We start from the raw sequence: 24,046 nt of genomic DNA on the forward strand, positions 1-24,046 counted from the left end.
TTGGAACAGCAAGTTCCCTTGCCGGTCTAGGAATGGTAGAACGATGGGTTCGATGACGGTTTGGATGTACCGTGCACTATTCAGTGTCCCCTCGACGATGACCAGTGGTGTACGGCCAGTGTAGGAGATCGCTCCCCACACCATGATGCCGGGTGTTGGCCCTGTGTGCCTCGGTCGTATGCAGTCCTGATTGCGGCGCTCACCTGCACGGCGCCAAACACGCATACGACCATCATTGGCACCAAGGCAGAAGCGACTCTCATCGCTGAAGACGACACGTCTCCATTCGTCCCTCCATTCACGCCTGTCGCGACACCACTGGAGGCGGGCTGCACGATGTTGGGGCGTGAGCGGAAGACGGCCTAATGGTGTGCGGGACCGTAGCCCAGCTTCATGGAGACGGTTGCGAATGGTCCTCGCCGATACCCCAGGAGCAACAGTGTCCCTAATTTGCTGGGAAGTGGCGGTGCGGTCCCCTACGGCACTGCGTAGGATCCTACGGTCTTGGCGTGCATCCGTGCGTCGCTGCGGTCCGGTCCCAGGTCGACGGGCACGTGCACCTTCCGCCGACCACTGGCGACAACATCGATGTACTGTGGAGACCTCACGCCCCACGTGTTGAGCAATTCGGCGGTACGTCCACCCGGCCTCCCGCATGCCCACTATACGCCCTCGCTCAAAGTCCGTCAACTGCACATACGGTTCACGTCCACGCTGTCGCGGCATGCTACCAGTGTTAGAGACTGCGATGGAGCTCCGTATGCCACGGCAAACTGGCTGACACTGACGGCGGTGGTGCACAAATGCTGCGCAGCTAGCGCCATTCGACGGCCAACACCGCGGTTCCTGGTGTGTCCGCTGTGCCGTGCGTGTGATCATTGCTTGTACAGCCCTCTCGCAGTGTCCGGAACAAGTATGGTGGGTCTGACACACCGGTATCAATGTGTTCTTTTTTCCATTTCCAGGAGTGTATATACTCACAGCTAGCTAAGGTGCAAAGTGACGACAATCACTGTGGAAGACTAGAGCAAAGTTTGACGTATTGAGGTGCAGTGCGAATGAGTTCCGATGCGACATACTGAGATAGACTGAGACAGCTCGGTCGGCGGCGGCGGCGGCTTATATGCACCTGCCGATGGGGCGTTATTGGCGCCTAGCCTGGGGGCGTGTCTTGGTCTTCTCTTGTCATAGGCGCGTCTACTTTGGCGGCTGCTATACAATGTTTCCTAGTGTCGACATGTGCACTGGCGAAGACGTACGCGAACACACCCACTTTTTTTTTTTTTTTGCCCCCTACACTTCTTTTCTTCCCAGCACCCATAACGACGATCAGTACAACGGTAATTTTCTACTTTTGTGCTGCGTAATAACGAGCAGTCTGTGAGATAAACTCCAGTCCTCGTGTTGTCTACTAGAACTCTTAGTTATCTGAAGGTTCTCCGCGAAAATGCTACATAAGTTTGCGTAGCCTGCCCTAGTTTTGTGTTCGCGACGGAAAAGAGAAAAAAAGGAAACCATAGAAGGAAAAAAAAGAGGTTCGTGCAGAAGCGGCGGCCGCTTGTTTGCCCCAGCGTCCCACCGCCAACTTGGTCGCGAGTTGGCCTTCGAGGTCAGAGTCCTTTCCAGGGGCTTCCTGGCGACGTAGCGCTTTTGTTTCCAAGATGATCCGGGCCGCAACTTCATCTAATGGGTCCCCAACCATTCCCTGTCAACCTGCTTCCCACCGAGCCGTCTCTCGTCTAATGTCGTGGCCCCACGTTCGTAGGTCGAGGTCCGTGTCTTTCAGCTCCAAACTGCCAACGTCACTCTCAATTGCTCTGCTGAACTTCCCAACTGCCCGTTGAATTTTACGCTTCGTAAGCGCTTCTGCGTACCTCTGCGGATGCCTTGGTTTACAGTGTAAGTTTATAACGTGACGGCAACCAGCTATACTGGAAGACGACACCACGACTTTCGCTAAGTCATGTCACTATGATTGTGGAAAGTAATATAACAGTTTCAATATGAGACTCAATATGATATTTCATCGAGGATGTTTTGAATATTATTTTTAATATGAAAAGCAATAGACAGAAAATCGTAGATTGTTAACAAGGCAAGATCACCCTTAAATTTAGGCATTAGACTATACCAGCTAAAACCATTTTGTTTGAAAATTTTCGACTTTTAAATGACATATCAATGTCCACAGTTGCCTCATTAATTCCTATTCTTCATCCGAAACAATTATAAGAAGGTTTTCCGAATCAAACCTTATAAGTGAAATAAGTAAGTATTCACCACGGTAATCCTTTATAAGCAAGTTTTGTCATCAGACAAATAGCATGTAATAATAACGCTGATTACAATACGAGTTCTATGTCAGCCTCTACTTCCATACTCTGCTAGCCACTGCGTTCCTTTCCTGTGCACCACGGGTTGGGGTTTCTTTCCATCCATACGCGTAGGAGGTGCGAGAACTGAGCGCTCGAATGCCTCTGTGTGCCCCGTAATTAGGCCTATTTGTGGCTGCGCTGTACTACATTCTTCACTTAATAGTAGCTATCGATATTTTGTAGGGAGTCTTTCGAGAGACAGCGTGTTCCAGTTTTCAATAGGGTCATCTCTAGTTCTTCAGCATGTCAACAAACTTTCCCACGAGTCTGAGAAAACTTACCGCCCCTCTCATATCCCCACTTTCACATACTCCCCTCCTTTGCTCCCCCTCACCCTTTTTAGATCAGAAATAAACGATTTTTAGTTATATTAACTGCTACATAAACTGCTTATTTTTAATGTATGTATGCACACATTCTCAGTCTGTACATTATTACTGAGTAGAAGTGACTGTAACACCACTGTGTCTTTTGAAGCTTTGTGCTACGTGTTTCTAACCTGTCGTTTAAGTTCTCGGAGCACTGTGAAATGCAGAGCAGTGAACAGATAGGTAGAAAGAGTTCATTGTGGCTCTCTATGAGGAGGAGGACTTCTGATGACGTGACAGAAGAAGAAACAAGAGTCTATAGGGGAGAGAGAGGGGATCCAGTATTACAGTAGGAGTTTAAAAGTGCTTTAGAAGACTCAAGATCGAATAAGGTATAGATAACATTCCATCGGAATTTCTAAAGTCATTTGGGAATATGATTCCAGTATATGTCACCTGCAAAAAGTCGGAGGTCGTTTATATACAGCATGAAAAGCAAGGGTCCATACACATTTCACTGGGGCACACCTGGACTTACTTCTACGTTTATCAAAAATGGTTCAAATGGCTCTGAGCACTATGGGACTTAACTTCTAAGGCCATCAGTCCCCTAGAACTCAGAACTACTTAAACCTAACTAACCTAAGGACATCACACACATCCATGCCTGAGGCAGGATTCGAACCTGCCTAGAACCGCTCGGCCACCTCGGCCGGCTCTACGTTTATCGATGAGTCTCCATCCTAGATAACATGCTTAGTCTTTCCTACCAAGAAATCCTCAACAGCCACAAATTTCATTTGATAACCAGCTTAATTATACTGTTGTTCATAAACTGTGGTGTTTTATACCCCCGATAATCGTACTTTCGTTAATACGCTTTCGTCTGGTACAGATTCAGGTGCTTTTCGGAAATCAAAAAGTACAGCGATCACCTCATTGCCTTCATCCACGGCTTTCAGGGTGTGATGTGAATAAAATGCGAATTGAGCTCTATGTGACCGATATTTATTTTATCCATTGGTTCACATACAGGCGTTCATTCTTTCCGGGATAGCTCATTACGTTCCTGTTCAGAATACGTTCTACGGGATGTGCTGAAAGTAATGCTTCTGAAGTCTTTATACGAAAACTCTTAAAATTTTTAAAATAAAACATTATACAGTTTTATTCTTCATGTCTAGTATCTATTTCCTAAGATAGTCACCATGGCGACGGAAACATTTCTCCCAACGAGAGACTGTAACTGTAGAACGTTCGATTTTGTTGACGGAGCCACAGCCTCACCTCTGCTTCCACCGGTTCATCACCATCAAAGTGAAGTCCTCGAAAGTGTTCTGTGAGTTTTACAAAACAGATGATAATCTGATGGGGTCAGGTCGAAACTGTACGGCGGATGATCGATGACAGTGAAAACAAGGCGTCCGATTGTTGCAGATTTCGCAGAGCTCGTGTGCATTTTCACACTGAAGAAGAGGGTGCTCCAAGTGTGCTGTTAGAAACTCGATTACAGCACGCTGTTCCTCTTGCAGCTTCTTAGTTGTGTTTTACACTACTATATTACACGCTACAGTTTCGAGCCTTCTAGCCACAGAGGTTCATAGCTTCCGTCATCGCAGAGAGAAAGTCGACTTGGTAAGATGCATGGGACATAATAACTCCTTTGATACTGAGAAGGGACTAAAGAGTTCGGAGGCGTTACTTTTCAGCTCGCGCCCGTAAGATTCTAAAATAGATGGGTGTCGTCGACAGTAGACAGCAGACAGCAATTTCATATACGGTGACCGAAAAAGAAAGAATAGATTTCAATTGTTTGTTACAAACCATGAAAGATAGAAACACTTCGTGCATGTCACTGGATAGAGAAAGGTTCACATGTTTATTTCCACACGGATACTATATCATACACACAGCATGAGCACTATGCGTTGCTCGAGAAACATAGAAACACTAGTCCATTTCATTCCACAGACGAACCAACAAGTTCCTGTTTATTGACAGCTTCAACAATTTGGTTTCTCGGCTTCTGAACAGTAGTCGCCATAGGTGGAAGAAAGGCTCTGTCTTTTATGTATCCTCCCGGAGAAAAGACACGAGGTGTGAGGTCTGGTGACATGAGAGTCTAAAAGCAATGAACAAGGTTTTGTTGCAAGTAGTAAATGATACAGCAGTCAGTCGCAAACGATATTTATTGCGATATAGGAATCATTCACTATGTCATCAAAAGTACCCGGACACTCCCAAGAACATACGTTTTTCATATTACGTGCATTCTGCTGCCACCTACTGGTATGTGCTTCATATCAGCTACCTCAGTAGTCATTAGACATCGTGAGAGAGCAGAATGGGGCCCTCCGCGGAACTCAGAGGCTTCGGAAGTGGCCAGGTGATTGGCTGTCACTTCTGTCATACGTCTGTACGCGAGATTTCCACACTCCTAAACATCCTTAGGTCCACTGTGGGAACGTGAAAGGACACGTACAGCACAAAAGCGTACAGGCCGGCCTCGTCTGTTGACTGACAGAGACTGCCGACAGTTGAAGAGGGTCGTAATGTGATAGGCAGACATCTATCCAGACCAACGCAGGAATTCCAAACTACATCATGATCCACTGCAAGTACTATGACAGTTAGGCAGGAGGTGAGGAAACTTTGATTTCATGGTCGAGCGGCTGCTCATAAGCCACACATCACGCCGGTAAATGCCAAACGATGCCTCGTTTGGTGTAAGGAGCGTAAACATTGGACAATTGAATAGTGGAGAAACATTGTGTGGAGTGAGGGATCACGGCACACAATCTGGTGATCCGATGGCTGGGTGTGGATATGGCGAATGCCCGGTCAACGTCATCTGCCAGCGTCTGTAGTGCCAACAGTAAAATTCGGAGGGGGTGGTGTTACGGTGTGGTCGTGTTTTTCATAGAGGGGCTTGCACCCCTTGTTGTTTTGCATGGCACTATCACAGCACAGGCCTATATTGATGTTTTAAGCACCTTCTGGCTTCTCACTGTTGAAGAACATCCGTTGATTGCATCTTTCAACACGATTGAGCACCTGTTCATAACGCACGGCCTGTGTCGGAGTAGTTACAGGACAATAACATCCCTGTAATGCACTGGCCTGCACAGGGTCCTGACTTGAATCCGATAGAACACCTTTGGGATGTGTTGGAATCCCGACTTCGTGCCAGGCTTCACCGGCCAACATCGTTACCTCTCCTGAGTGCAGCACTCCGTAAAGAATGGGCTGCCATTCCCTAAAAAACCTTCCAGCACCTGACTGAACGTATGCCAGCGCGAGTGGAATCTGTCATCAAGTCTAAAGGTGGGTCAACACCATAGTGAATTCCAGCATATCCAGTGAAAGGCGCAACGAACTTGTAAGTCATATTCAGCAAGGTGTACGGATACTTTTGAAGACAGTGTATTTACGGAGTCAAACCTGATAAGAACTTGTTGTCCACCTCTTCCAATCCAACGTTGTGGGTTGGTGTTGTTAAAACAAAGCCGCACCTCAAGGTAGAAGTGCATGAAAATGAAACCACTGGAATCTTCGTGAAGTTAAGAAAGCAACAGATGTTCAGCAAGTCCAGGTTTGAGAGTCCTGCCACAGTTTGCTCAGGAAAAGAGGAAGTCCCACTAAAGTCATTTAGTTTCGGTGAGTCTCATTCGTATTCGATGACACCGCCAGGATTTTGTCACCACCCAATTTTTACATTATAGCTGTCTATTTTCCCCGATGGATGAAACGTCGATTCGCCCGAAAAGATGAGTCGCCCAGAGAAAGTGTCCTCTGCCACATTCGGGAGAATTGAAACGCAAATGTCGTACCTTCTGTTATGGTTGCCGGGACGCAATTTCAGCAGTATCTGCAATTTTTAAGTCTTCATAAGCAGGAATCTTGTAGAAAAACGCCACACCGCTGTTGAAGTGGTCGGCCTTCCCTTCTTGTGGACAGCTGAGAGTTCCATGTGAACGCATCTCAGATACGCTCGACATTTTCATCAGACGTGCGTCGCCGACCAGTGATTTTTCCTTAGCATATGCAACCAGTTCCAAACGATTCTATATGCCTTCTTGCTGAATCAACGGTGGAATGCACATAGCACTCGGACACCAGACTGACTCTCTTTTGATGTAGACGCTATATTGCCACAAATAAACAATAGCACAGCTGTGTGAAAACTCTGAAACTTCTCTATGCAGTGACATGCACAGTGTGTTTTATTCTTTCATAGTTCGCCTGTAATAAATAATTAAATCCCGTTCGTTCTTTTTGAATCAATCGTTACATGATCTCTGTTACCCTTTTTGTAGACAGTGTCCTGTTCTTTCAAATAGCTCTGAGCACTATGGGACTTTACATGTGACGTCATCAGACCCCTAGTGTTAGAACTACTTAAACCTAACTAACCTAAGGACATCACACACATCCATGCCCGAGGGAGGATTCGAACCTGCGACCGTAGCGGTCGCACGGCTCCGGACTGAAGCGTCTAGAACAGGTCGGCTACAGCGGCCAGCAGTACTCGTTTATATGGTCGTGCAAGAACAAACCTGGGGCGATTACAACACTGTTGACACAGCAGAAGCGGAAATTGCAAATAAGATTTAGAGGAAACAAGCTTCTTTTCCAGGCCACCAGAGAGCGTCCTATGCTTTGCGGTGTCATGCGGATGCGATGTGGAGGGCGTGTGGCCAGCATACCATTCTCCTGGCCATTTTGTCGCCTTTCCAGACCGTGAGGTCGCTGCTTCTCGTTCAGGTAGCAACTCAATTTGCACCACGAGGCTGAGTGCATACCGCACCAGCCCTCCAAATTGTTGGCAATGTCGGGAATCGAACCCTGTTTCCCCGCAGGGCAGTCATCTACGCTGACTACTTAAGTACAGGGGCGTACATGTAGAGTAAAGCTGAAATAAAGTTATAAATTACGACTTACATGTACAGTTCGTGGTTTTTTTCAAAAGTATATGGCTTTATATCACATTTGTACTTGTCACAAACATAAAATACTTCCTAGAAATATTTATTAAGTACTAAGCCTTGTCTTGCAGTTGTTACCATTTGTAGTATCTGATTTCCTGTCTTAAGTAAATAATTGCCCATGTGCAATACTGTGAAACTCATATCACTCACTATTGCTGCCAGTTGTGTGTTTTGGCAGTTTTAATAGCTTGTAAGAACTTGTTATGAACTAAGAAGGAATAAAGTGGCTTGAATATTCAACGACATACTGTAGCACAAGACAGATAAGGAAATGATTCTCTTTAAGTTAAAGGAGTACAGGCTTTTTAAATCTAACAGAAGTCATTTAAACATCTGTTGTTTAACGTTTGTTGCATCAAATACCTGTTCACTGGTTCTGATTTAGGTTTCATTAAAGTCTATGAAGGCGAACACCAGAGTGCCTTCATTGTACTGATCACAGGGATGTGATTACTTAGCCTTGTCTTACCTGAATCAGTTTCGACGGGGTTTTGGAGTTGAAACTTCTTCCTTCGCCCAATCGTTCTGGTTTCTTGCTGAATGTCCTCACCTGTGCTGGCTGTGTATAAAAACATGCGCATCGTTTTAATGGAGTATTTTTATGGGCTGTTACTACCATATGGACCAGAGAAAAAATTTCAGCTGTTACTTCGCTCTTTTATAAGCCGTTAAGACTCTTTGGCCTCAAGATGTACACGCTAGTGGAAAATAATATGTTGCGTGAACTCTACTGTTCCAGGATGAGCAACAGATAAATCTGTGCAAGCTTAGTAAGTCAAAAGAAATGTATGTTTCTGCAGTTAGTTCATCAGTTGTAAGTAAGTTCTCACGTCAGTGATTTTGTATCATATTGGTTGCATTACACTTTACAGGAAGCGAATAATAAGGTGGGTATCCCTATAAATGGAGTTTTGCCGCCCTGCAGCCGCATCATGGAACACACGAAAAGTTTATAGCTCTTCCACGGGAATTCGTAAAGAGTTCAGATACAGGAGCGAGATACAATGAACGGTTCCAAGTAGCAGAGCCACACCGAGCCGAGCCCACATCCTCTCGAAATGCTCGTAATCAGGTACCGTAATTGCAGAAAGTACACAACATGTAATTATTCTAACTGGACAGAAGCACTAAACACATAACAGGCCTGAAAGTTTCTTCATACTATGATTAGCTCTGCATATGACCACTCCTGCTGAAATTACTGTTTCTCTCTTCTCTCTCTCAAAGACGCGCGCACACACACACACACACACACACACACACACACACACACACACGTATCCGCAAGCGATTCAAGCTTAGGTGTTCACTTATACACGTACTATGCTAAGCGCCATACTGACCATTGTTTTCTTCAGTCTGCAAACATTAGTTGCGTGCAATTCTACACAGACGTGAAGTTCGTTCTTCAACGAGATCAGAATGATTTACAATCCATAATCAGAAAATCCGCAAAATTTTCTACATTTTGTACAAAACCAACACTGACATTATAAGCTGACATGTGCGTAAAAGTATGACAGTAGTTGATAAACGCGATTGTAGCCTATCCCAAATTTTATTAAAACAGTGCATATAGCAAGTAGTAAATGAAAGTAAGGGGAAATTCAGAAAGAAAATTAAAGTTCGTCGGGAAGAAATGAAAGCTGCATGGTTCGAGGCTAAGTTCCACTTAAATATGTCTGCTTCACAATTTCTGAAGTACGTGATCGAGAAGATTTTCTATAAATTATACTCCCCGCCGTATCGGTGTAACGGGTACATCCCTATATATATTCAATTGAATCACTATTAATAACTATGGAAGAAGGAACGTTATGTTTAACTTTGTAATAAAGGATTTGGAGTCCAAGTAACTCAGCATTTATTCAGATGATTAAAACACAAGCTAATTAATACGATTACCATTTCTAAACTCTGTATACAGTGCAAAAGGAAACTTCTCACTCAGTACAACGCTTCAACTAATATTTCACATATAGGACTAGACTTTACAGATTATAAAAGGATCGTTGCATGACGCAACTGCTTCTCCTAATTATTAAGAATTGACTGCTCTGATTATACGTAGTGGATAGTGGTAACATGTGGGAGCGGCCTGCACGAATGCCTGTCATCGCTGGCCGTACAAGAAGGAGCGCGACAAATGCCATGTCACTCTGTTGCAAACGACCACAAACGGCCTTGTAGCAGAGTCGCAAAACGTGAGAAATGAAAGGAGCACACTGCTGCCTTATTCACAAATCTGGCAACATTCAACAGTCTGTCTCCTACCATGGGTGTCGCTTAACAACAGAAACTCGTTAAATATTTAGAAATACCTAACTGATCGCAATCACAGAGATTCATCGACTAATCTAAAGAATTCGCGAAATGACAAAAATGACGGAAAAAGAACAAATTTAACTTGAAAGAACTAGAAAGTCTCTAACTACAGCTCTCTAGCCTCACATCGCAACACTCTGAATATTAGTGGACACTCAAAGAGCTGCAGTGAACTTGGCCGGGTCGGTCCGCCTCTGGGCTGACGTCAATAGAGAATAACCGTTTTTTCGCTTAACGGTTCCCTTCGCTTACAGCGTGACAAGTTGTCAGTTCTCTCCATAAACCACGTAACCCCTGCCAAACTCTGCTCTTTCACTAAAACCTCCTGATCTCTTTGCTCTGTAATCTCCTAGGAGATATTTAATCTTTCTAACTTACCTAACGAACCGGCCCGAAATTTTTGCAGACACGTTTCAAAAGATTAAGTTCTGTCGCAGCATTCTAATTCTGGCAGAGACGGCAAAGGACTTGACATATCACTTGAATAAAATGGATAGTGTTTTGAAAAGATATTTTGAAACGAACATCAACAAAAGTGAACAAGGCTGACTCAGTGTAGAAGAATTAGAAGTATAGTCGCTGAGAGGAGTTAGATAAGGAAAAGAGACACTGAAGGCATCGGAAGAGTTTTGCTGTTTACAGAGCAAAGTAATTGATGATGCCAGAAGCAGAGATGATGTGGATTACATACTGACAACAGTGAGAAAACGTTTTCTGAAAGAGGGAAATATGTTAGCATGGAATTAAATATAGGTATTAGAAAGACTTTTGTAAAATACACGTCTGAGGTGTAGCCTTATATGATAGCGAAACGTTATCGATGAACAATATAGGCAGAAAGCGAGCGGAAGCTTCTGAGACGTCATGCTAAAGGTTAAAATGGTTCAAATGGCTTTGAGCACTATGCGACTTAACTTCTGAGGTCATCAGTCGCCTAGAACTTAGAACTAATTAAACCTAACTAACCTAAGGACATCACACACATCCATGCCCGAGGCAAGATTCGAACCTGCGACCGTAGTGGTCGCTCGGTTCCAGATTGTAGCGCGCTAAAGGTTAGATGGACAGATCTGATACAAGATACTCATATCTCTGTTGGTCCGTTATGGTCAAGGGACATCGGCTGGTACGTACTTTTCAATTCAGTAAGCTTCAGCCGCACACTTTAAGATATTTTATTTAATTTCGAAAGCAACCAGTTTCGGCAATTCATTTTACTGTCACACTTTGGTATGAGTCAGCTGTACAACGACTGGGATTCACAATATCAAGTTTTTTGAAGCTGTACGATAAGTTCGTTGATTCGAAAAAAGCGTATGGGGCCTGAAGATGGCAAAATGAATTGCCGAAACAAGTTGCTTCACGCGCTAGCAGGAACAGAGCGGATTAGGTTGTGGAAAGGAGCCAAAATATGTTGCTGTCAGTTTCACTAAACATACAAAATTTGTTCACCAACACACAGTATTACAAGAATAATGCAAAACACTCAAACCTATAATCGACCTCCTTCGATTAACTTTAGATCGGCTGAAGGCCACACTCAAAATCCAAGACACAAAGCCTAAGCAAGAAATTGAAATACAAGGTTCTTCTGGAGGTTTAACCCAAGAATATTTTCTAAATATTCAGTCTAAACGGGGTGAAGGCCTTCAAATTTAATTTTAATGGAACTTGGCTGAAGGCCGCGTATTAACCAATAACAAGAGTTTCAATTAAAAAGCAGAAGGCCTTATCTTAAAACAAAAGCATAACAATCTTATGCCTTAAGGGCAAGACAGGGATATTAATTTAAGAGACATTAAAACTCGGCTGAAGGCCACACATCAACCAAATAACTAAAATCCAAACAGGGAAATTACTACATAACACACAAGGAACAGCGCTCATAAGTTTCCAAGGGTCAGCCTGGGATTGTAATGCTAACGCCCGTTTAGGTGAGACAGGCAACCTGTCCAACGACTTCTTAATCTGTAGGCAGCCCGACCAATAGACAGCCGACCGACCAATCAACCAAATCAGTTCCGTTCCACGCAACCAGCAAACGACCACAAGATTTCAATACACGACACTCAGAATATTGGCACCCACTCCGACCAACGACACCTCAGCTGTCGAACTACATGCCGTACTGAACAGCAACAATACGACGAGGAAAATACACAGCCTAAAATTACGTCAACTACCAGGACAGGTAACCGGAACGTCAACGGCCACAGGGAATAAATTAAGTTAAATTTCACAGGAAGACGGCTGGAATCTTATCCAACTTAAATATACACACGTTGTTGCTTGTAGAAATGTCCCAAAAGCGACAACCAGGATAAAACGAAGAAATGTAATCAGTTGAGGCTCAATAGTACGTTAAGTGAGCACTCAACTTTCATGTCCAAGATCGGTGGGCGACGAACTTCGTAGCACTCGCAAGCAGCCCCTCACACTCCAACAGCGCGTGCATGCCACCAGCGGCTCCAGGCCGACTCCTCGAGACTCCAGCTTGCTTGCTACTCCACGCCAACCGACTGACTGGACTGCTGGTCCGTCCGCGACTGCTGCTCCATCACGACTGCACTACTGGTGCGTCTCCCACTCACTGACTACCCGACACACGACGACCCAGAAATACTATCGGTCGCTCCAGAGATGGTACGACAGTGTGCTTATTGATACGCGCTGCTGCCACCACTCACGGGCGAGTAAGGCAGGAAGTTAGTGACGCCAGTAAACGGAATAAGAAAACGGGGAGGCACTACCGTAACAGAAGACGACAAACAATGGGACGAACACAAGCCGTGCACGGCTCAAAATATCTTAAAATGAACAGATGTTGGTAAGTTTTATTGAATTGAAAAACATGGTACTGAGTCCAAATGAAGAGAAAGGAGGCTTATAAAACAAGTTAATTAATGGTTAGACTGATAAAACACATTGTACTAGTGGGGTTTAGTAAGTAATAGAACACATTTTTTTTGAAAGCAGGTTGGTTTCATTCAGGATTCCATTACACCATATTATTCCCCACTCTTTTCGTAACAGAACCGTACTTTATAAGATCGTCTTCGTTTAATGCGACGGCCTTCCGCCACCTTACTGGGAGGGCCTCTATGCCCACATGGTACCACTCTACTGGTCGGCGTCGGAACCAACGTCTTGCTGCACCATCCACCTACTGCTTCCGCGCCGTGGAGTACATCCTTCATTGGGCCAAACAAATGGAAGTGGAAGGCCTGAGATCCACGCTGCAATGTGGAAGAGGAAGAGCAGTTCAGGGAAATTTCGTGAGCTTCTATCGGGTGCGCAGACTTGTCTGGTGCCTTGCGTTATCATGGAGAAGGAGAAGTTCTTTCACATTTCTTGGCGACGAACTTCCTGGAGTAGTTTCCCGAGCGTAGCTCAAAAATACTTCAGAGTTGATCGCTGCAGCGTGAGGGAGTAAATAAAAGAGAATAACCCCTTCAGAGTCCCAGAAGACCGTCGCCTTGATGGTAACGGCCAAAGGTGCGGATTTGCACTTTTTCTTTGGAGGTGAGGTCGTGTGGCGCCACTCAATGGACTGCCGTTTCGTTTCCGGTACGAAGCGATAAACCCATGTTTTATCACCTGTGACGATGTTCGATAAAACATCGTCACGGCCAGCCTCGTAACGCGCTAGCAATTCCGCACAGATGGACCTTCGTTGGTCTTTATGGTCTCCCGTTAGGCGGCGAAGAACCCAAGGGACACACTCCTTTGAGTTCCCCATCTGATGGAAGAGTGTGTCAGCGCTACTGACGACGTCCAGCTGATCAGCGAGTTGTTTGATTGTGATCCGTCGATCACCTCGAATAGGAGTATCCGCGCTCTCCGGCCTTCCAGGAGTCAACTGTGCGAGGCCGGCGGCACGCGGAAGATCAGACAGCTTTGCCCGACCTTGGTGGAGACGCCTCGCCGAACGACTCACCGTGCTTTTGTTCACTGCCAAGTTTCTATGAATATCTGCGATGCTCTGCTTTTCCGCTAAAATACACTCAATGACAGCTCCCTGCTTGGAAAACACGTTACAGACGCCATTTTGAAGGCTACATATTGCACCGCCGCCTATGGGAATTTCATGAAAATACAGAGACAGAAGCGGGATACTTCCATTATGTCCCACAACAAGTTCAGCATTTTTGTCAACCTAAACTGTAGAGAAAAAAAAGTGTTGCATTGCTTATTGAATGCCTCTCGTAGCGATAGGAATTTTATCCCCTGGTCGTAACGTAGGATTGTTACTGTCGTCACGTCTGTGGCGACTAAGATTTTTAAAAAGAAAATGGATAACCGAACACCTTTTCTCTATCATAGAGAGTAACTCACTTGCTGATCTTCTGCTCCTGGACAGCGAAGGCATCAGTCTTCTTTACCTATTTGCAGCGGTTTGTTGCCAAGTCAGTGATATAATTAAGAGAAAGGGGGACAGGGGAAAGATTCAGTGACAGACCTTCAGTGAAATAAACATGAAAGTGAGGTAGTCCTGTCACACAGTTACTTTTGCCAACTCACAATTTCAAAGAATTTGGCGAGCTTTCTTCCTGCCGTAAGCCAGTTACCACACATGACAAACACATCGCGAAAATCAATAAATGCAATTAAATCGAAAACCAGTACCTAGTGAAAAAAGAGGACGAGAGCTAACGGCGACAGTTGAACCTCGAAAATGAAAAATGCAGGCAACGCCAAATCGAGACTTATAAGGGAAAAACAGCGGCGGTGAATTGTAGTTCACTGTATTATTGCTGACAGACTCTTTGTGCTGAACGTAAGCGAAGCGTGTCGTGTGGGTGCACGAGAGCAGCTATCGTAGCTGCTGCAAGCCCCCGACGTCCATCAAGCTACTTGAGCGCTATCTGGCCCACACAGGATGTTCATAAAAATGGTTCAAATAGCGCTAACCACTATGAGACTTAACATCTGAGGTCATCAGTCCACTAGACTTAGAACCACTTAAACCTAACTAACCTAAGAACATCACACACATCCATGCCGGAGGCAGGATTCGAACCTGCGACAGTAGCAGCAGCGCGGTTCCGGACTGAAGCGCCTAGAACCGCTCTGCTACAGCGGCCGGCCAGGATGCTGCTACCAAAGTGATGGAGAGGTGACGGTAACTTGCTCACTGCGGCTGCTCAGGAAACAAGTCTAATATCAACAAGCGACTGCATGTGGCTGAGAGCCAGAGACCTATTCCCCACTGTCCTTGGATAACCGGGTAAAACCGAAATATCAATCACCCATAGTACCAACGCAAATATTTTTGGTTTTTAAATAAAACTTTTTTCAGAAAATGAGTGATTTTTATTCTTAAAATTTCCATTGATTTGGAATATTGCGTTATTATAGATAATCAGAAAAGCTGGCAGAGCTATTTTAATAACAATGATGATAGAAACGAATAACAAACACATTCCGTGATAATTGGCATAGCTGAGACAATAATGTACCTGTTACCATGTGGCATGGCTACTGGATGGTGCAAGTGTACGAGCAATGTGGGATACTTACTCCATCTGGTCCATATCGAGAGTTCTCACTGTTGTCGTCGGACATTAGTTGTATTATAGAATGACACCATCCATAGTCTTGATGCATTTTACGAAGCGTGGTGTCAGTAAAGTACAGTGCCCCATTTGCTTTGAAAGATTGAGAACGGGGGGAGAGGCAACAAACTTGCGACATCGTGTGAAGAGAAAACGTTAACCTTAACAATTGATTCGTTGTTTAACTGATCTGTTGCTGTGTCTACATAATACGCGTTTATCTGCTTATAGCTTTTCAAAACGGCATAATATTTGAGCTGAGTTTCAAAAAATTAGGATCAGTGGGAGAAAACGGTGATGTTTTCGATAAAAGCAGCGAACAGTGAACGGATTAAGTTTTCTTTTTTCTTCTATACGTAATTTAATATTTTGATTTTATGTTCCTTGAATCCGAGAAGGTAAAAGTTTTGCAAACTTTGTTCGATTTCTACGTTTACTGCAGGAAATAATAGGAATAAAAAACCGAACATCTGTTATTTCAGGAACCGGTTATATTGAGCTGTTTTATCACTCTGGTTAATCTGGCGCTGAAACATCGATTTTTTTCAGCGATAACCCGCCATCCCTAGTGCCATCCCACACCATGCTTCCGTGAGATGCGAAGAGGTATCCGTAGCCAAAATAACCAGAGGACGAGGCCGCAAGAGTTCCTGTGACCTCAGTGCGCCACTGAGGCTCAACCGTTTAAAATTTTGGTTATATGGCCTGTCTGAACGCCAGTTCTCAAAACGCGGAGACAACCCTTCACTACTGTGTGCTCTCTGACGAAGTTTGAAAGCAACAGCTCCAATTTTAAGAATCGACATCTTGAGCTATTTTATTATTGATTTGAATGTGACAGGAAAAATGTTTAGTCTTCTTCCCCGACAGTCTGGCACGCAGGCATGTCATCCATTGTGTTTGCTGAACGGAGAAAATTAATTTTGATATTCAAATTAACTGATTTAATTGGGGAAGTTTTTATTTATGCTGTCCGTGCTTGGTACCAATAAATTAGTCATCTTGCCACTATTGTGAATTTGTTATCGGATTTTGTGGATCAATATTAATTCATTCTCTCTTCGTTTCCTGATAGTATCGATGGCAGTCGTGCGTGGCTTCGCTACGGGCTGTCTGTGTCCACCGAACGTCTATTGGCCATAACATCTCGAGGCATCAAGCAATGGTTGAGTTGGCAATGGAGAGAAATGGGGGATGAAAATTGCAGAGAGTATCTAGGCTTTGAGAGTAGTAAGTAGGATCATGTGGATGAAGCCTGAAGTAATGATGACGAGATGGAGAGATTTGCGAAGGAAAGAGATCCATCTAACAAAACTTTGAACTCATTAGTAACAGTTTCGGATACCATACGCCCAATACAAATAAAATAGTGAACTACATGACACTCTGACTATGCTGATCAGATCTTGTGCGTGACTGTTAAATGTGGGCTATGAAATTGATTAACACTTATATCACTCCACGTATCTACTCAGAATAAACAATGTTATCCGAAAATGTATGCTTTGACGTTTAGAAAAGAGGCATGAGCTTGAACTTAAAAGTAATCGAGATGTCAAATTAATCACCTTTCAGCCATCTAGTTTCCAACCTAATTTTATTTGGTAGCCAGTTTCAGCGTTTTACTACGTCATCTTCAGGTCCCTGACCGACGTGTAGCAAGATTCTACCTCTGTTGTGATCAAAACAGGGATCACCAATACTAGTATTAGTAGATTTTCGCTATAGCGATAACTTCGCCCTCATCTGCCGAGTCCGAGGTAGAACCTTCCTACACGTGGGTCAGGGACCTGAAGATGCCGTAGTAAAACGCTGAAACTGATTGTCAAATAAAATAAGGTAGGAAACTAGACGGCTGGAGGGTGTTTGACATCCTGTATCGCACAGCCGAGTCCAGCAACCATCTCTAAAAGATGTATGTACAGTAAGAAGTAATCTGTCTCAGTGAGAAAGGTGACAGGAGATTACAATTCGAACATAAATTATGGAAGGATGTATAGTAAGTGTACTAAAGTATCCCTGCCTCATAAATGTCCCTTACCTAAGCTATTGTCCCTTGTTTTGGATTTATGTTGACAGCCATAATCATGACATAATAGGTCGACTTAATTTCGTTATGAAAATGTTTGATTTATTTTCGGTGCACAACTTTATGATCAGATACTTATAGTCAGAATGATGGAATCATAAGCACTGTTTCAAATTACATTGTTAAAGTTTTTAACAACTTTCTTGCTAGCAATTTCCATGTCGTTTGTAATAAAATGACGCTGAAAATATGATGAAAGGACAAAGATCGGATATTGTTTGAGTGCACGCTACAATAATTAACGCTAGGTATCAGAGGTACCAGCGGTTCGGAGTGCAAATACCTGGCAAGACCTTTCTGCCAAGCCTTCTCCAGCCGATGTAATATCCAGTTGTCAGGGGAGTGGGCCTAATAGTTCGCCTGCCTACTAGAGTAAACATAGCAAATGGTTTGAGTTAATGAATCTGGACACATGGAGACCGATTTGCAGTTGTAGTAAAAGGGCCTCGGTAGATAACCGATAGCTTCCTCGCCATTAGCCATTCCTCTCTCTCCCTGCTTTCTTTCCCCGCTCTCAGTCCCCCTCACTTCATTTTATAATTTTTCTATTTTATTCCGTTTACAGTTTACGGATATATTTTTCTAATATTAATATTTTAATGAGAATTTTTGCTCAATTATACTTTCTATAACTTTAGCAAGATCTCCGCCGTTCTAGGCGCTTCACGGTCGCACGTTGTAATCCTGCCTCGGGCATGGATGTGTGTGATGTCCTTAGGTTAGTTAGGTTTAAGTAGTTCCAAGTCTAGGGAACTGGTGGCCTCAGATTTTAAGTCCCATAGTGCTTAGAGACATTTGAACAATTTTTTGCAATATCTCCCTTCTTAAACTCATTACTTCCGTACTACTTCCCCTCCATGCTTCTCCCCCAATCACCTTTACTCCATTTTTCGCTTTACTCTCTTCTTCACCTTTTTCCTTGTCCTCTCCCCTATCTCCACCAGGTATTTATTTAAAACATTGACCGCAGTCGGAAAACGCAGTACTCTCACGTAAGGTACTTAATAGACAAGACTTGTTGTTGACGCAATTACCTAGATAAATTATACATTTATGTACAATACTTTTCCATTGATTGTAAAATATTAGACAGTACATAATTATTTTTCCCTTTAGATCTGAAGACTGAAGCGCCAAAGAAACTACTATAGACAAGCGTATTCAAATACAGAGATATGTATACAGGCAGAAAACGGTGCTGTAGTCAGAAGGGCCTATATAAGACAGCAAGTGTCTGGCGCAGTTGTTAGATCCGTTACTGTTGCTACAATGGCAGCTTATCAAAACTTAGGTGAGTTTCAACGTGGTGTTACAGTCGGCGCCCGAGAGATGGGACACAGCATCTCCGAGGTAGAGATGAAGTGGGGATTTACCCGCACAACCATTTCGTAGAAGTACAACCCTTCCGCAAACCGTTGCAGATTTCAATGCTGGGCCACCAACAAGTGTCAGCGTGCGAACCACTCAACGAAACATCATCGATATGGGCTTTCCGAGCAGAAGGTTCACTCGTTTATCCTTGATGACCGCACTACACAAAGCTTTATGCCTCTCCCGGGCCCGTCAACACCGACATCGGACTGTTGATGACTGGAAACATGATGCCTGGTCGGATGGGTTTCGTTTCAAATTGTATCGAGCGTATGGTCGTGTACGAATATGGAGACAACCTCATGAATCCATGGACCTTGCATGTCAGCAAGGGACTGTTCAAGCTCGTGGAGGCTCTGTAATGGTGCAGTTGGAGTGATATAGGAGCCTTGATACGCCTAGATACGGCTCTGACAGGTGACACGTACGGAACCATCCTATCTGATCACCTGCATCCAGTCATGTCCTTTGTGCATTCCGACGAATTTGGGCTATTCCCGCAGGACAGTGTGAAAGCCCACACGTCCAAAATCGTTACAGAGTGGCTCCAGGAACACTCATGTTATTTTAAACACTTCCGCTGGCTACCATACTCCTCAGACATGAACATCATTGAGCATGTCTGGGATGCAACGTGCTGTTCAGAAGAGATCTCCACACTCTCGTACTCTTACGGATTCATGGACAGCCTTGCAGGATTAATGGTGTCATTTGCCTCCAGCACTGCTTCAGACATTAGTCCTGTCTATGTCACGTCGTGTCGCGGCACTTATGCGTGCTCGTGGGGGCCCTACATGTATCTAGGCAGGTGTATCAGTTATTTTGCTCCGCAGTGTAAATGTGCAACTGATACTGGAAAGTAAATGAGAGTTCTATCTTAATTATGTCTGTAACAGAATTCTGCGTCATCTTGTGCACTTGCAGAAAATGCGAAAGAAAATCTAAATATAATACAGAGTATTCTGGGCACTTAAAATCGACACTCTCTAATAATATAGCGAAAGCTCTGCTCAAAAGGTTCGTGTAGGAATCTTACTAGCCCTATCATAGAAGTTCGGGTGACAGAGGAGAGGAAATGGGTCAGCTCGAATTGTTGTTGCTTCCAGAGAGACATTTCCTCCTTTCGAGAATTTTTACCTCGCAAAAGTCGATCTTTGCGATGTTTCTGGGCCTGGTGCGCTTGGCGTGCGGCCTACGTGCCTTCCTTGAGGCAAGCCCTTATTTCTTTGCATTCTGAGAATGTGGGAGCACAGAAGGTTGACTCTGACCCACAGGAAACGCTAGAGTACCCGTGTGACCTCAGCTTATAATCTCTTGGAGCAGTTGTGTTCTCCGATGCCGTATCATCAGTAACGATGAATCATGGAATGTCTAGACCTCTAGTAGCTAACATAATTTCTCTGTCTCTCACTTTATCTTTTACATTTGCTTTCTTTCCTAGCGATCGTTAGATTATTTCATAGTTCCATGCTTCTTACCATTTAAAAACGTTTTATGTTACTCTTTCTCGATGTACGTATCTTCTACCACCAACCCTCTATTAGTTGCTCTCCAGGATTATTGTCAGTATGTGAAAGCTACCCCCTGCAGCTACTGCAGGTATGTTGATACGGTAGGAATGTTGACAGGGATTTTAGTGATAGATAGATTCAGGAGGAAGGTTGGTGCGTATCACCGCCACCATGCTGAGCACAGACGGACTAATCACCAACAAGAGGCCCAGCGTTTTATCCTCTGTCAATGGCGTCATTTGGATGCGATATTCGCCAGGACACCGCTCTGGCCGTTGTCGGTTCAGTATGCCTGGTGCCGCCATTACTCGATGAAGAAGGTATGTAGCTCCTCAGTTGTCATAATGAGGCAGAGTGCACCTGTTTCCAGTCCTCTCATCAAGAAAAGCTCCCTGGTAGTATCGGGAATCCAACAAGGGGCCATTGAATGGTTGTCAGTGACGATGACGACTGAGCTAGGGAGGTGGACTTCTTGTATATCACCTTTATATAACTCAGAGATCTCCACCACTTATTTCCTTCTGAACGTGAAGGCTAATCTGAGGAACAGCTGTACGGGTTTTGATAATTTTCGCTAACGAATTTCATGAGGAAGGTTTGTGTATATATTTTAATACTAGGACGTAGGACATATCGCACATCCGTAGATAGTGCTCCCTGTGGGGAGTCAAGACGAGTTGCTAGTCTCAGCATAGTTTCCAGGTTCTTTTCCGTCGCTAAAAATGTTTAGCGCCTTGTACTTCGTCCTTACGTGGAAACGTAACTGGTGTATCACCTGTCTTCCGTCGTTTTGATCCTCATCGTGCGGTGACGTCTAATGTGCGACAAAGACCTCCTCCAGACTTCTTTCATGCGTTACAGTCTTTGGCTACACTCATCCACCTTCTACAATTAGGTCGACGTATTGTTTGCTTCTTAACTCGAGAATTCAGCGAAGGCTTCTTGCTATATCCTTCATCTATTTGCCTGGATAAATTTCTCCTCTTTTCATTTTACGTATACTCATAGCTGCATATTCAGTGTATTTACTAGTCGATTTGTTAGGTTTCATGTCTCTCACTGTAATTCATAACATGCTCTTCTAAATTGTTCGCTGAGAAACCTTCAGTTTTGAAGGATTTTCGCATTTAATGTCCACGTGAAACATTTATAACCTCGAAACTGGTGAAATAACCTATCTTTGATAACATTGCGTTTGAGGAACACTGGTACCAAGTTCTGAAAACTGTTCAGCTTACTTGGAAGACTTCAGACATTTTTTGCTGTTTTGCTAATTTATTTTGCTGCCTATGCAGTTATTGTCTACAACTGTCCTAAAGACAAACATGACTTTATAACTTCAGCTTTAATTTGCCCTATTTCTTATCTGATGTGCTGCTTGTACATTATTTCAGTCTTAATAAATTATCAGACGTAGTTTCAAACATGCACTCTTAAACAACACCCATGAAACGTTGTGGAGGATTAAGGTATGTTCAGTTAAAAATATACACAAGTAACAGTGAGCTTCCTGGACAGAAAATGTAAAGAATAAGTGCTGAACATATGGAGGCTCACTGTTAATCAGATCCGCCAACTAAACCCGAGGAAACACAAAAATACACTCATTTCATCACAGATGGTGTCAAAACGTACTCGAAAGTTTTTGAGGTCAGATATGGGGACATGAATGTACAAGTGGAGGTTTTTGATAACTATTTTTATTTCATAATGGTAATTTTGCAGAGCATGAGAATAACATAAACTTCATTCTTAGAAAGCTGCACAGAGAATATTCAGAATTAGGTTTAACCATTAATTTGAAGAATACTGAATATTTGGTTGCTGGAGGAGGAAGTCAGAACGTGACGTTAGATTTTCGGGTAGTAAGATCTGTAGAGCCCTACATTTATTTGGGAGTCATTACTATCGAAGATGGTCCCAGTACAGTCGAACTTAATGCTCCACTTGGCCGAGGTAGAGAAGGAACTAAAAAATTGAATATAGATATTGTGGAGCACACAAACCAGAACGGGAATGAGGATTAAGATATTCAGAATTATTTTACATAGCGTATTAACATATGAAGGACAAACATGGGAAATAACTGAAAGAATTAAGCGCAACTTATTATCAATGCAGGTCTTGCTGTTGGTTGACACTGTGGGATAAAATTAAAAAGGAAGAATTTATTCATACATGCAAATCTTGATCACATACACTGTGGAATTTAGAATGATCAGCTTCAGCTTACTGCCGCATCATACCTGTTACAAAACAAACCAAAAATACTAATGTGATGAAAGTAAGTTCAGTTGTCTGAGGACTAAATTTAAAGATAATCTAGCCGGTCATAAAAAGGGTAATGTGACTGACAGCCATACGAACCGTTAAAAATATTCTGATACATGAAACTACTCAAACAAATCAAACAATGTGTACACAGAGGCGCATAATAAATACTGTGATGGCCTAGAGGCATGATAAACTCATACAGATGTAGCTACAGCCAGTCGAAGGCACTAGTGCTGAGTTATGTAAGTGATCTGCATCGTAAATACAGTGGCTTAAAATAGATTTGTATAATCATTGATAAAAATGATTTCACATAGCGAAATGCGAGTATAACAATAAAACATAAAATTAAATACAATACGGAGATATAAAATCCATACTTAAGGCCGGAATGAAGCATGCTGAATGTGATTATTTAATCTATTTAATCGTATGGCTAGGGCCCCCTCCCCCCATCGGATAGACCGTTCGTAGGGTGCTGGTCTTCCAATTTGACGCTACTTCAGCGACATGCAGTCGATGAGAATGATAGGATGAAGATGAGGACAGCACAACACCCACTTCCTGTGTAGAGAAAATTCCCAGATCCAGCCAGGAATCGAACTCGGACCCAGAGGATTAACAATTCATCACGCTGAACTGAATGTGATAAATGTTTTATTATTACAAAAATCTTTTAGCATGATGATGGCCCGCCGGTGTGGCCGTGCGGTTCTAAGCGCGTCAGTTTGGAACCGCGTGACCGCTACGGTCGCAGGTTCGAATCCTGCTTCGGGCATGGATGTGTGTGCTGTCCTTAGGTCAGTTAGGTTTAAGTAGTTCTAAGTTCTAGGGGACTGATGACCTCAGTAGTTAAGTCCCATAGTGCTCAGAGCCATTTGAACCATTTTTTAGCATGATGGAAAAATAAAATAATTTTTGTGAAAGTGAAAATAAAAGGTGTAAATGTAATGCAGAATTTATTATTTGAAATGATACACAAGGTGATGTGAAATATGGTTAATGAAATAATAATGACAATTATTTACCTACAATTCTCAATGACCGATAGTACTTTCAGAAGACAATGCTGCCTATGTGTAGAATATTTTATTCTCCTATGATGGTGCCACCGGAAGAACATCCACTATTCAGATCATGCCATAAGTAGCCACTGTGTACAGGTACACATGCTGCTGTTCAGACTAGTAGGTTCCAGAGTATCTTGAAGTAGGCATTCATGTTAAACTCATTCTGATCATTAACAGATA

Source organism: Schistocerca americana, chromosome 4 (genome assembly GCF_021461395.2).
Source record: "Schistocerca americana isolate TAMUIC-IGC-003095 chromosome 4, iqSchAmer2.1, whole genome shotgun sequence".
Taxonomy (NCBI): Eukaryota; Metazoa; Arthropoda; class Insecta; order Orthoptera; family Acrididae; genus Schistocerca; species Schistocerca americana.